The 13,350-nt window shown below is 43.6% G+C and overlaps 1 pseudogene; it reads right to left on the reverse strand.

Annotated features, from left to right (window-relative positions):
* The window catches only part of LOC119827173, a 39,039-nt pseudogene that overhangs the window by 5,932 nt on the left and 19,757 nt on the right, over positions 1 to 13,350 (reverse strand).

Genomic DNA, 13,350 nt, shown 5'->3' on the forward strand with positions numbered 1-13,350 from the left:
AGAGCCAACTGGTAAGGAAGGAACTGGTCCATTGTGTTCTCCAGCTATGTGTTTGACTGAAGCAAAGCTGAGGCTTGGGGATGGGGATCATGCAGAAGCCAAGGGGAGAGCTGGAATCTTAAAGGTGAACAGGCGTTTGGCAAAGGAAGGAAGTGTGGGTATTATAGTTTAAAGGGCAAGACCGCACGCATTGGTGAGTTGGCTCTGCAGGGAAAGAGGCACTTGTCCCCAAACCTGCCAGCCTGCGTTTGCCTGGCACACATATGGTAGAATTAATTTCTAAAAGTTGTTCACTGATCTCGATGCTTATACTATGCACACAAACACCCCCACACATAAATACACAGGCACACAAATAAATAAATACTTTTTTTGAAAATAGATGATATATAATGAAGATGAGAAATCATCAAGTTAGGATGAATGAGTTTATTTGTGGATCAAATCTGCATGAGTAGAATTGACAGATACATTACAAATGAAAACTTTGAAGTTCACTTGCAAGTCAAAATAACTTGAGATACTCTGTTTTTGTTTTGTTTTGTTTTATTTGCCCCCCCCCCCCCCAGCCCGAGACAGGGTTTCTCTGTAGCTTTGGGGCCTGTCCTGGAACTAGCTCTTGTAGACCAGGATGGCCTCAAACTCACAGAGATCCACCTGCCTCTGCCTCTGCCTCTGCCTCTCGAGTGCTAGGATTAAAGGCGTGTGCCACCACCACCGCCCAGATACTCTTGGTTTTTAAAGTCAGAGAGAAGGGGGTTGGGAGATAGTTCAGTGGGTAAAGTGCTTAAGCAGGAGGGCCTGAACTAAATCCGACATTGATCTCCCACAATGCCTGGGGCGGGGGGGAAATGCTGGGCATGCTGGTATGAACTGGAATCTCAGTGCTGGGAAAGGTGAAGAAAAGCAGATTCCAGGGTTTTGTTGGCCGATCAGCCTGGCTCTCTTATCAGTCTGTCAACCAGTAAATAAACGGTGGATGATACCTGAGAAAATACACCTGAAGTTCTCCTTGGTTCTTCACAGCCATATTCATCCCTCCCACACCATAAAATAAAATAAACTTTGGGCCTGTTCAGTAAGTAAAATCCACTTGTGACCAAGCATGAGAATCTGAGTTCAGTCTCCAGGTGGAAGGAGCAAAGGGATTCGTCCAGCTGCCCTCTGGTCTCCACGCACAGGTGGGAGCTACCCGATGTCTGGCTAGAAACTGAACTCTAGTCCTCTGTAAGAGTATGTGCTCTTAACCAACTGGAGCTGGGGATATAGCTCTGTTGATATATGCTTCACAGAATGGAGGAGATGCCGACACGAGCCCTCAACACTGCATAAACCAGATGTGGTGGTATATGCCTGTAATCCCAGCAAAGGGAAGGTGGAGGTGGGGGATCAAGATTTCAAGATTAGCCTCAGTTCCATAGGAAGTTCCTGGCTATGGAAGACTGTCTTCCAAAACAAAACAAAAACAATCTTCAAAAGTTCAGAACATGTACAGATCCCAGAGTCTGTTCTGTTCAGTTTGGGTGTTGTTCTAATAAGATCAAACTTTGGGCTCTTTAAACTTGGGCCCTGTAGTTTTTTTGGTTTTTCGAGACAGGGTTTCCCTGTAGTTTCTAGAGCCTATCCTGGAGCTAGCTCTTGTAGACCAGGCTGGCCTCGAACTCAGAGATCCGCCTGCCTCTGCCTCCCGAGTGCTGGGATTAAAGGCGTGCGCCACCACCGCCCGGCCTGGGCCCTGTAGTCTTGTAGCGGATGGGGATGTCTAGGTGAGGACTCTGCAGGCCTGACCCTCAGAGATGATTACTTTTAATTATGTGCATTCATTGTATGTACATGCGAATGCAGTTGCCCAGGGAGGCCAGAGGCGTTGGATCCCCTGGAGATGAAATTTGAAATTAGAGATGGTGCTGGAAACTCAACTCCGGTTCTCTCCCAGAACAGTCCCTGCTCTCCACTGAGCCATCTCTCTAGCCCCAGACTAGCTCTTAAAGGCAGCAGGAACCACCTGTGCCCTACTAGCCTCATAATTTGTGTTTTACATCTCCTCTGTCTCTCCTGGGCCCATTTCCATAAAGAAAAGTAACCCAGGGAAATCTGACTCAGAGTACAGAGCTGCAAAGGGCTGTCAGCAGTCCACAGATATTTCTCTCTCTCTCTCTCTCTCTCTCTCTCTCTCTCTCTCTCTCTCTCTCTCTCTCTCTCTCCCTCCCTCTCTTTCTCCCTCCCTCTCTGTCTCCCTCCCCCCTCATTCCCTCTCCCTCCCTTCCTCCCTTCCTCTCTCTCTCCCTCCCTTCATCCCTCTCTCTCCTCCTCCCTCCCTCTCTTGCCCTCCCTCCCTCTCTCTCTCCCCTCTCTCCTTCTCTCCCTTCCTCTCTCTCCCTCTCTCTCCCTTCTTCCCTCTTTCTCTCTTTTCTCTCCTCTCTCTCTCTCTCTCTCTCTCTCTCTCTCTCTCTCTCTCTCTCTCTCTCTCTCTCTCTCTCTCTCTCTCATTTTTGTTGGGGGAGAGGGAGGGAGAGAGAGGGAGAATTGAGAATAAGTAGTACCTTTAGAAGAAGTTGTCAGTAATTGATTTCTGTTGAATCTAATAAAAAAGGAGGACTGTATTTTACTAGATGTCATTGCCTTTTCATTTGATGGTAAGGTAATTTATTTGTGATTATATTTTATACAAACAGTGTTTCTTTGGGGATAGAGCTGCAGCTTGGCTGATGGAGTGCTTGCCTCACCAGGTTTTGTATCCAGCACATGAACTGATGTGGTGATGCACATCTGTAATTCAGCAAGTGGGAAGAAGATGCTCCAGGGTGATAGGTTCAAGGTCATGCTTTGCTCTACAGCAAGTTCTAGGTCAGCCTGGGCTAATAAGGCCCTAATCAATCCATCAAACAAAAACTATTGGTTTGTAAATGATTGGTCTAGGTAGTTTTAAAGGGACAATAGAGGGCAGGGATGTGTTTTCCACTGATGCTGTATGGCTCTATGCCTGTCCAAATGGAAACTCTGCTGCACAGTAGAAACCCATGGGAGCTGGGGGAAAATCTACATTGATCTCTAGAGAAAGAAACTGAAAAGGTATGGTTAGCTAGCTCAGCAGTTAAGAATGCACACTGCTTTTCCAGTTCAATTCCCAGCACCCATGTTGAGCAGCTCACAGGTGCCTGTAACTCCAGCTCCAGGAAATCCAACACCCTCTCCTGGCCTCTAAGAGCACTGTACCTATGTACCATCCACATACACGTACACCTAAAAATAAATCTTTTTTAAAAAGTTAAAAAAAAGAAACCTTGTTAGTCCCACTTTGATCAATTAAAGGAGAGTGGGGTTGATTGTTGTGGAGTGTCTGCAGTTATTAAGAACCCCCTAGGTGTTGCCAACATGCAGTCAGGGATAGGAATCTTTAGTGTGGGTGCTACACAACCTATGCCCATAGGCTAAATGTGCAACTAAAGCAGGCCAGACAGCCCTCAGCAGGTGCTTAGTATGAACCAGAAGCATGCCTGACAGTGCCACATAGGTGCTGAGCCACATGCTACAAACATGGGTGGAGACTTTCCAACCTATGGCAAAGCTTCTATGAACAAGGTCAACACATAAGGAGCCCAGACCATAAACCTCTGGTGTTGACTTACAAATAAAGTCATTATACATACTGTGGAGGTGAGGAGTTTGCCTTCCCGCACCTCCCTTCCAAAGAAAATATAACAACAAAACTTCATCTAATAGGAAGGAGATTCCTCAACCTGCTGTCTTCTAAGTGGTTAAAAGATCCATGAAAATCACTCAAGGTCCCTAAGGTTACCTCTTCAAGGATCTAACCATCATTTTTTTTTAAGACAGGAGCGCTTGCAGCCCAGTCTGTCCTTGAATTCACTTTGTAGCCAAAGATGACTTTGAACTCATGACCATCTTGATTCTATTTTTTGCACCACCATAGCTGGTTTATGTGGTGCTGTGGCTTCAACTCAGGGCTTCTTGCATGCTAGACAAGCATTGTATCGATTGAGTTGTGTCTCCAGACTCTCCAGCATGCATTTATATATAATATTTTCTCCCTGAAATGTGTGTTTACAATCAATGACTACCTGTGGAAGCTCTGCAAAACAAAGGAACACTGGTTAGGGATACAACTCAGTAGTGAGGTAATTGACTCATGTGTGTGAGACCCTGGGTACCATTCCCAGCTTTGAAAACCAAATTAACAAATCAACAAATGATGCAGAATTCTATTAGTCATTTTCTCTTGTCCTACTGTCTTCCCTAGACCCACCCCATTCATTTACTTGAAAATAATTGAATATGAATTTTTCTCTCAGACGTTGGTTTAGGGTGTGATGAACTAATGGGTTGTGAAATACCATGTCCTCAGAAGTTCACAGTCATTCGTGAACAAACTTCTTACTCTAATTTGGGTTTTGTGTCTGTGGGGAGTATACATGTGTGTACATGTATGCATGTGTTCATGCCCATGTGGGCATGTGTGGAGGTCAGAGGTTGATTTTGGGATGTGTTCCTCTATTGTTATCCACTTTATTGTTTGAAACTGGGTTTCTTACTGAATCTGAGCTTTGTCATTTTAGCCAGACTAGCTGGCTGGCTGGCCAGCAAGGCCACAGGATCTTCCTGTCTCTACCCACTAGCACCAGGATTACCATGTCCAGCTTTTTATGTGGGTATTAGGGAACCAAACGCAAGCTCCTCAGGCATATGTGTTAATTGCTTCACCCACTGAGCCATCTCCAAACCTCTGTCTATTTATTAATACTCCTTCCAAGGGGACATTCTCACATTCTTGACTGTCACACCCAAAGCAAGTAAGAAAGAAAGGAAGGACAAAAGAAAAAAAATTTACATTGCAACCTACAAAGACAATGTTTATCATCTGTGTAATACACTCTAAGATGTTTTCAACTATTCTAGTTCATTTTGTTTTTTTTTTCAAAATGCAGGTCATAATTCTCCAAATTGCTCCCACTACCTACTAATAAGTCACAATCTTAAAAGTGCAAAATATGCTGGGTGTGGTGACACATGCCTTTAATTCCAGCATTTGTAAGGCAGAGGCAGGTCGACCTCTGTGAGTTTGAGGTTAGCCTAGTCTATATAGTGATTTCTAGGACAGTCAGAGATACACAGTGAGACCCTGTCTCACAAAACAAAAACAAACAAGCAAAAAAGGAAAAGACTTGTGTGGTTGAATAGGAATGGTCCCCAAAGACTCACATATTTAAATATATCGTCATTCAGGAGTGGTACTACTTGAGAGGTATGGCCTTGTTAGACTAGGTGTGGCCTTGTTGGAGGACGTATATCACTGGAGGTTGGCTTTGGAGTTTCAAAAAACTTAAGCCAGGCTCATCTTTCTCTCTTCCTGCTGTCTGAGGCTCCAGTGTAGAACTCTGCCACTTCTCCAGTATCATGTCTGTCTGTATGCTTCCATGATTCCCATAGTGATAGCAATGACTAAACTTCTGAAACTAAGCAAACCCCAACTTTATTTAATGAGGAAATATGAAGGACCTCAGCTAGCGGCTACTCAGGGCCACTGTGGAGGAATTCTATACCCAAAATGAACGGCAGTGTGGAGCCTGACCACAGCTTGCCAGAGCCGCCAGAGACTCTAGCCCCACATTGGGTGCCAACTGTAGAAATTAGCTAGATTCAGGAAATAACCAGGCTAGCTAAAGGATAAAACAATTATATTTTTATCTATTATAAGGGGAAAACTCACAAAACAGGAATAAGAAGTCCAAGCTCAGCTGTGCCCTGAGGGAATCACAGAGAGACAGAGCACCTGGGCTGTACAACCGTTTTACTCCTGGTCCCAGAAAGTCACACTTTAACGTGGATCCACCTCTTAAAGATAATTGGCTGACAAGGTTTCCCTGTCAACAATGGCCCCAAACTGACTGATAATAAAGACCCTGACACATAAATTAATGGCATCAGGGTGCTTAGTCATCAGAACCTATGATGCAAAAGAACTATGCAGATGTAATTAAGTTAACGACTTTGAGATGAGGATCTTATCCTGGGCTACTTGGCTGGAGCCAATGCAATCAAAAGCTCAGCTTGTTCTTCATTTTATCCAGCTTATGGAATGGTGCCACATATACTTAAGGTGGGTTTTAACAATTTAGTTAATCCTGTATAGAAACTCCCTCTCAAGCAGGTGAGTGAGATAGCCCATGCCTTTAATCTCACCACTCGAGAGGCTGAGGCAGGTGGATCTCTGAGTTTGAGGTCAGCCTGATCTACAGAGCAAGTTCCAGGACAACCAGGGCTAGCCATGAAGAGAAATTCTGTCTCAACAAACAAACAAAAAAACAAATGCAAAAGAAAGGAAGAGAAAGAAAGAAAGAAAGAAAGAAAGAAAGAAAGAAAGAAAGAAAGAAAGAAAGGATGGAAGAGAAAGACCTTTACAGATGTGCTTAAAAATTCTCTTAGGTGCCACAGGATCTTCCAATTGTACATAATGTTGGCTTATCTTGGCTAGTCTGGTTTGCCAGCTTGCTGAGATCCTGCCTCTGCTTTCCAGAGATGGAATTACAGGTGGGCCTCCACACCCACCCAGAATTTACATGGATGTTGGGGATCCAAAGTCTGGTTTTCATGCTTGCCTAGAAAGTACTTTATCTACTGAACTATCTCCTCATCCCTCCCACAATAAAAAGAAATGAAATACCACATATGCACTATGACCCTTGTATTCGCAGGAAAGAGAAATATAATGTTTACCTTCCAGCAGCACAGACATTCTGGAAACTTGCACAAGAAGTATTAATAGTGCTTATCTTTAAGGAGTGGGCTGTGAGTGTAACTTTTGTATAGAATTTTCTCCTGAACACAATATACAGACCAGAGTGTCCTCAGTATGCAGCACAGGTTGTCTTTAAATTTTCTATCCTTCTACCTTGAGGTGCCCAGTGCTAGGATTCTAGGTATGTGCCACCATACCTGGCTTTCTATACACTTCTTGATCTCAGGATTCCTGACTTGGGGCTTCTGTTGATCTTTAGAGAAAACTGGATAACACGCAAAGAGGGACCCTGCAGACAGAGTGATACATCTGGACCAGTGGTCTCAGAGCTGTATATCATCTGAGTTTAAAAAGAAGTTTCTTAAAAACAAATCACCTTTGAAATAGTTCTGTAATCACAGGAAGACCAAGACATATAATTCTGCATTTATCAAGGAAATGTTTGTGTGTGTGTGTGTGTGTGTGTGTGTGTGTGTGTAGAAAGAGAGAGAGTCCACATGCATGTGTATGAATATGTGTGTAGAGTCCAGATGCCAGTCTTTGAGTGTTTTTCTTACAGCAGCTGACAACTTCGTTTGTGTGACAGGATCTCTCACTGGGACGTGAGGCTTGCCAAGTAGGTTAGATTGGCCTGTCAGTGAGTCCCAGAGATCCTGCTGTCTCCAGATCCCCAGAGCTGAGATTATAAGCACATGCCACCAGCTTTTTATGTGGGTTCTGGGCATCAAGCTCAGGTCCTCATGCTTGCACGACTTCACCAATCAAGTCATTTCCCCAGTACCACCTGCCTCTTTTTACTTCTCGTTGTTTTTGAGACATGGTCTCCCTCTGTAACCCTGACAGGCCTGGAACTCTCTATGTAGACCAGACTGTGCTCAAACTCATAAAGACCTTCTTGCTTCTGCTTCCTAAGTGTTGAGATACCTGGACATCGGCTTCCTTTTTGAGACAGGGACATACATATTCCAGACAGGCCTCAAATTCACTATAGAGCTGACTATGACCTTGACCATCTGATCCCCCTATGTCTATCTCTCAAGTCTGGGATTATAGGGATACACATACTATGCAAATTTTTTGCAGTGGTGTGTATTGAACCTAGGGCTTTGTGGATGCCACGTAAACCTTCTCTATCAACCACACTACACTTGGTTCAACCTAATTGTCAATTCAGCCTAACAACACCTTTTTAAAGCCTTAAGTTCTTTAAGTTTGCTTGGTTTGTTTTGCTTGAATTTAAATTAGGCATGAAGATTCCAGATAGGTAAAAAGTTCATCCCCTGCTGGGCAGTGGTGGCTCACACCTTTAATTCCAGCACTTGGGAGGCAGAGGCAGGCAGAACTCTGTGAATTCAAGGCCAGCCTGGTCTACAGAGTGAGTGCCAGGACAGGCTCTAAAGCTACACAGAGAAATCCTGTCTTGAACACCGCCCCCCCCAAATGTTCATCCCCTTTATCCATAATTACATGGCTAAGGCAGTTGGACACCCAACTGAGGTTCCTTGCCATAGACTTGTGTGTATTCATCATCATTTGAAAGTCTTTTATTTGTATTTTAATAAGAAAGCTTGCCTGAAAATCAAAACAAAAAACAACCACACTAGTCAGCCATACAGGCCAGGCAGTGGTGGCACACACTTTTAATCCCAGCAGCCACGCCAGTTAGCTAGAGGGGCCGGGCAGTGGTGGTGTATATGCCTTTAATCCCAGCACCAAAGAGGAATATAAGGCAGGATGAGACAGGAACTTGCTTGCTTTCAGTCTGAAGATTTCATAGAGGCAAGAGCTCTCTAATGGCTTGGGTACTTTGCTTTTCTGTTCTTCAGTATCTGTCTCTGGGTTTTTATTATTTGTGCTACAAAAGTCTGTTTGCTTTTTTTGGCATGGTGTGTGTGTGTGTGTGTGTGTGTGTGTGTGTGTGTGTGTGTGTGTGCATGTGTATGCATACACACATCTATGCAGATGTGCATGCATGCATGTGACAACCTTGGATGTCATACTCAAGAAGGCCATGTGCCATAGTGTCTTTCAGTGGACTAAAGTTTACCAATTAGGCTAGGCTGGCTGGCCAGCAAACCTTAGGGATGCACCTGTCAACGCTAGCATTATAAACATAGGCCACTGTACCTAGCATTTTTATGTGGGCTCTGGAGATCAAACTCAGGCCTTCACACTTCGGAGGCAAGCACTTTACCAAGCAAGACAGCCTTCAAACCCTGGAAACTCATGCCTTGCATGCTTCACCTCAGAAATTTAGGCAACAAATTAGGTCATTTTAGCACAGGTATGTTTTAAAGTTAAAACTCAAACAACTTCAAGCTGCCCCCAGCAAATGGAGTCTAATTTTCCTTGAGAGTCAATCCTTGGATATCCTCATTGACACCAAGGTGTGTCTCTGTCTGTCTGCCTCTCTTGGTGCTGGAAATCAAATCTAGGACTTTGTTCATGCTAAACAAGCACTTAACCACTGAGCTTTGTAAGTGCTTTTATTACATTTATTTTGTGTGGGGTGTAACTTTGTGCCACCCCATGGATGTCAAGGTAAGGGGACAGGTTGTGGGTGTATGTTTTCTCCTTCTACCATGTGCGTTCTAGGATAGACCTCACGTCATCAGGCCTGTTGGCAAGCACTTTTACCTACAAAACCATATTAGCCCTCTTTTTTGTTTGTTTGTTATTTTGTTTTAATTCTGATATGGTTTCACTAAGTTTCTCAACCTGGCCATGGATTTACTTGAATCTGTAATCCAGAGTCAGGTTGCTCATTTATTTCAAGGGGGTCCTTCCCAGTCACTCATGGTAGGAGAGCTTATGAGTCAACTGTAATCAGTCAAAGCCTCTCCTGCACTCTGTTGCATGGAGTCACTGCCAAGGCCCAGGTGGCTGGGCTGGACTGTACAGGATAGAGCAAACGCCTGTTCCCTAGCTACCAGGGTTAGAAGTCCTGCCATCCGCACGAAGTGTAAAAAGCCCAGTCATTCTTGCCTGCCAACCACCTTCAAGTGTGGACAGAGCCCTTGCTCTTAACCTCTCAAAGCACAGCCAAGGGCAGACTGCAGACACAGGAAAATGTCACAGTCAGGAGCAGTGGCTGCCAATATCCAGTAATGTTTGCCAGTTCTAAGTTGAAAAGGAGAAGTCTGTTAACTTCCAACTGTTAACTTATTTAAGTTTCTTAGGTGTATTAGATTAGGTATAAAACTTATTCACAAGGTTCCAACATCTGTAAATTGTAAGCAATATAAAAATTTAATCAAAAATGTAAAACTCTATTAGTATTATGTATGTATCATGATAGATAATATTTTCCTGAAATTATATTTTCTCATGAAATGAGAGTGTGAAACTCACTGCTATGGTTATACCTAGGGTCAGATGTAAAGTCAAGTGCAGTGTTTGGTTGCAAGGTTACCAGTAGATGGCTCAGAATAGGCATTGAAATATATTGTTTAAAGAATACAATTTAAATAAATACAACTTAAATAAATCATTTTAAAGGATATAATTTAAATAAGAGCAAAATATATTTTTGTTTTGTTTTTTTTTTAAGAATTTGGAAGTACAGGAGCATCTTGTCTGTCAAGTTCATAATACAGGACCCTGGAGTTTCTGATTCCACCCTGAAAATAGTGAATTAGAGTCTGCTTTTTACAAAAAAATTTTGTATTTTAAAGTGTGTTGTATGTTTATGTTTGTGCACACATGTGCTGTGATGTGCATCTGTTGTGGCCAGTCTGTAGATGTGAGGTGACATGAGGATTCCTGGAACTGGACTCAGGTCATTAAGTTTGGTAGCAAGTATCTTTATCTTGCCAGCCCAGAACATGCTGTTTAAAGAAGATGTCCAGGTGATGGATATACAGATTAAAATTTGAGAAACATGAACTTATTTCTCAATTTATTCTTCATTGAGCAAATATGAAGATGGGGTATAGTTTAAAGATTTTTTCTTTTTTCTTTATTTCTTTTTTTTTTAAATTTGAACAGGGTCTTGTGTAGCCCAGGCTAGCCTCAAACACATTATGTAGCTGAGAATCACCTTGAGTTTCTGATTCTCATGCTTCTGTCTCTTGACTGTTGGAATGTCACACATAGATTGTTAATGTGGGATATTTTTTTTTGTTGTTGTTGTTGTTTTTCTGTGCTGAGGATCAAACGCAGGGTTACGCAAATGTAAGGCAAGCATTGCTGAGCTACATGGCCTGTAAGGACACTTTATCCTTCTCTTCTTTTTCATCTCTTTGACAATTACTTGCTCCCTCTTTTTCAGGGATGCAGGAAGGTCGGTTTAAGATGAACTCAGAGTTCTCTAGGAATGATAGTAAGTATTGATAACATCAAAGGGCCCATCTAGGTGACTTCCACTAGGGAGGCTCCATTCGGGAAGTTCCTCTGTTTATGGGAAATATCTAGAGCAGGCAAGCATAAAGAGACAGAGACTAGATTACAACCCGGTAAAGGTTTGGGGAGGAGAAACTAGAGAATGAGCAGGAGGTGTGGGATATCTTGAGGGGGTTAGTGATAATTAGTAGTGATAGTTTTGAGGTAGAGTCAGTGGCGCTGGTAGCACACCCGGGAATGGCTAACAAGCCTGGCTGTTTATGTGTGCTCTGGGGAATCGGAACGCAGGTCCTTCTGTTTCCATGGCAAGCACTTTACTCACTGAATTATCTTTCCAGTCCCTATTTCAGGCATTTTCTTGAAACCCTGCCCACTAGTGATTCAAACCTTTTGTTTTCCGCACTGACTTTTATTTTTCCTGCCAGGTAGTGTCTGCAGGCATTCTGAGAGCTACAGAGATGACTAAGAGGCTTTTGCCTTGGGTAGCAGCCATGAGCAGATCACTGAGGATCAGTGATACCCACACGGGGCTAAGGATTGTGAAGTAAAATGATCATTGTGAAAAGTGCCAAGGGGGTTCTTAACCTAGAGCTATCTGTGTCACAGAAGGAGAAATTATTTCTTCCTGTTTAAATCTGCCGAACTGTCTTTCATCTTTTGTCGAAGGCTGAATGGATTTCAAAATGGAGAGCCGGAGGAAAGAATACATACTTAGGGAAGAATGAATGAGCAAAGGCTGGAACTGATACGTCTCTCTGTCCAACCTGCATTCTCAGACAAGGTCTTAAATAACCCAGGCTGTCCTGGGACTTGCTGGGTAGCTAAGGATGCTCTTGAACTCCTGATCCTCTTGCCTCAGCCTCCCAACTGTCCAAGTGTTCATCACCAGTTAGACAAGAAAGAGTAGGAGTGGATGAGAAGAAGCGATAGACATTGCTGGTTTTAGAAGTTTTGCACACATTTTCCTGAGTGGTAATTTTGTTGACATGGAGAAAAGATAAATTTTGCAGCATGTGGGTGCTGGGGATGGAACCCAGGACCTGGGCAACTGCTCTTCCCTCAACTCCCTAAAGAAACAACTTTTCTTTCTTCTTCTTCTTCTTCTTCTTCTTCTTCTTCTTCTTCTTCTTCTTCTTATTATTATTATTATTATTATTATTATTTTATTTTTCAAGATAGGCCTTCCGTTTGTAGCCTTGGCTGTCCTGGAACTTGCCTTGTAGATCAGGCTGGCCTCGAACTCATAGAGATCTGTCTCCCTCTGCCTTCCCAGTGTTGGGTTTAAGGCATGTACCATCACTGCCCAGAGGGAAAAAAATTTTTTTAAATATAGTTTCTGGTGGGGTACAAAGGTTAAAATCAAGAACTAACAAGAAGCCTGGCCACAGTAAAGGGCATTGACAACTCTTCCCTTCAAAAGAGGCAAGGGCCTTAGAGATGGGTCAAAGGGTAAAGGAAAGGAATTTGCTGCCAAGTCTGAAGTCTTGGGTTCAATCCCTGGGACCCACATGGGATTACCAACTCTCAAACCTTGTCCTCTGACTTACACACATAGACACACACACAAAGACACATACACATGTTTTAGGAATATACAAAATAAAGAATTGGAAAAAAGTAAAAAAGAGGCAGCAGAAATACGAGGGTACTCTCAAACTCTCATTTCCATCATTTCAGTTGAGATCACCCAGACCATAGGAATGTCCTATCACCAGAAAATTTGTATTACCCAGAAAACACTAGAGTAACCCTGCTCAAAGCTCTGGCACGATAATACCAACTCTCATTCTTAAAACGAATGACCGAATTTGATTTTAAAAAGCAGTGTTCCTGGCACACAGAAAGCACCCATCCTTTGTTTCACCCGTAAACGCCTTTTGCTTAGGCTTTGTTTTCGAGAGTCTATATTTAGGAGGAAAAATGATTGAAAACTGAACTTCAAAGCCTGTACCCTCTATTAGCACTAAGTTGGGACAACCTGAAGCCAAGAGATCGAGTTTCCCCACTTTGCGCTATCCCCGTCTTTTTTGTCCCTAGAGTCCGTAGGTACTCCCGGGAAGAGAGAGGAGGGGCAGGGCTGACAGTCAAGGAACCAATCCCGGCCTGGCTATGGTATGGGGTGTGGACACGGAGCCACGCCCTCCTCTCCTTGCCCGCTAAGCCCCGCCTCCCTCGCACCTGCGAGTGCCTGCGCTCCTAGGCAGGCGCCGTCCCCTCGAAGCCGGGTGGGAGGCGGGCAGGGGGCGGAGCAG

Source organism: Arvicola amphibius, chromosome 12, assembly GCF_903992535.2.
Source record: "Arvicola amphibius chromosome 12, mArvAmp1.2, whole genome shotgun sequence".
Taxonomy (NCBI): domain Eukaryota; kingdom Metazoa; phylum Chordata; class Mammalia; order Rodentia; family Cricetidae; genus Arvicola; species Arvicola amphibius.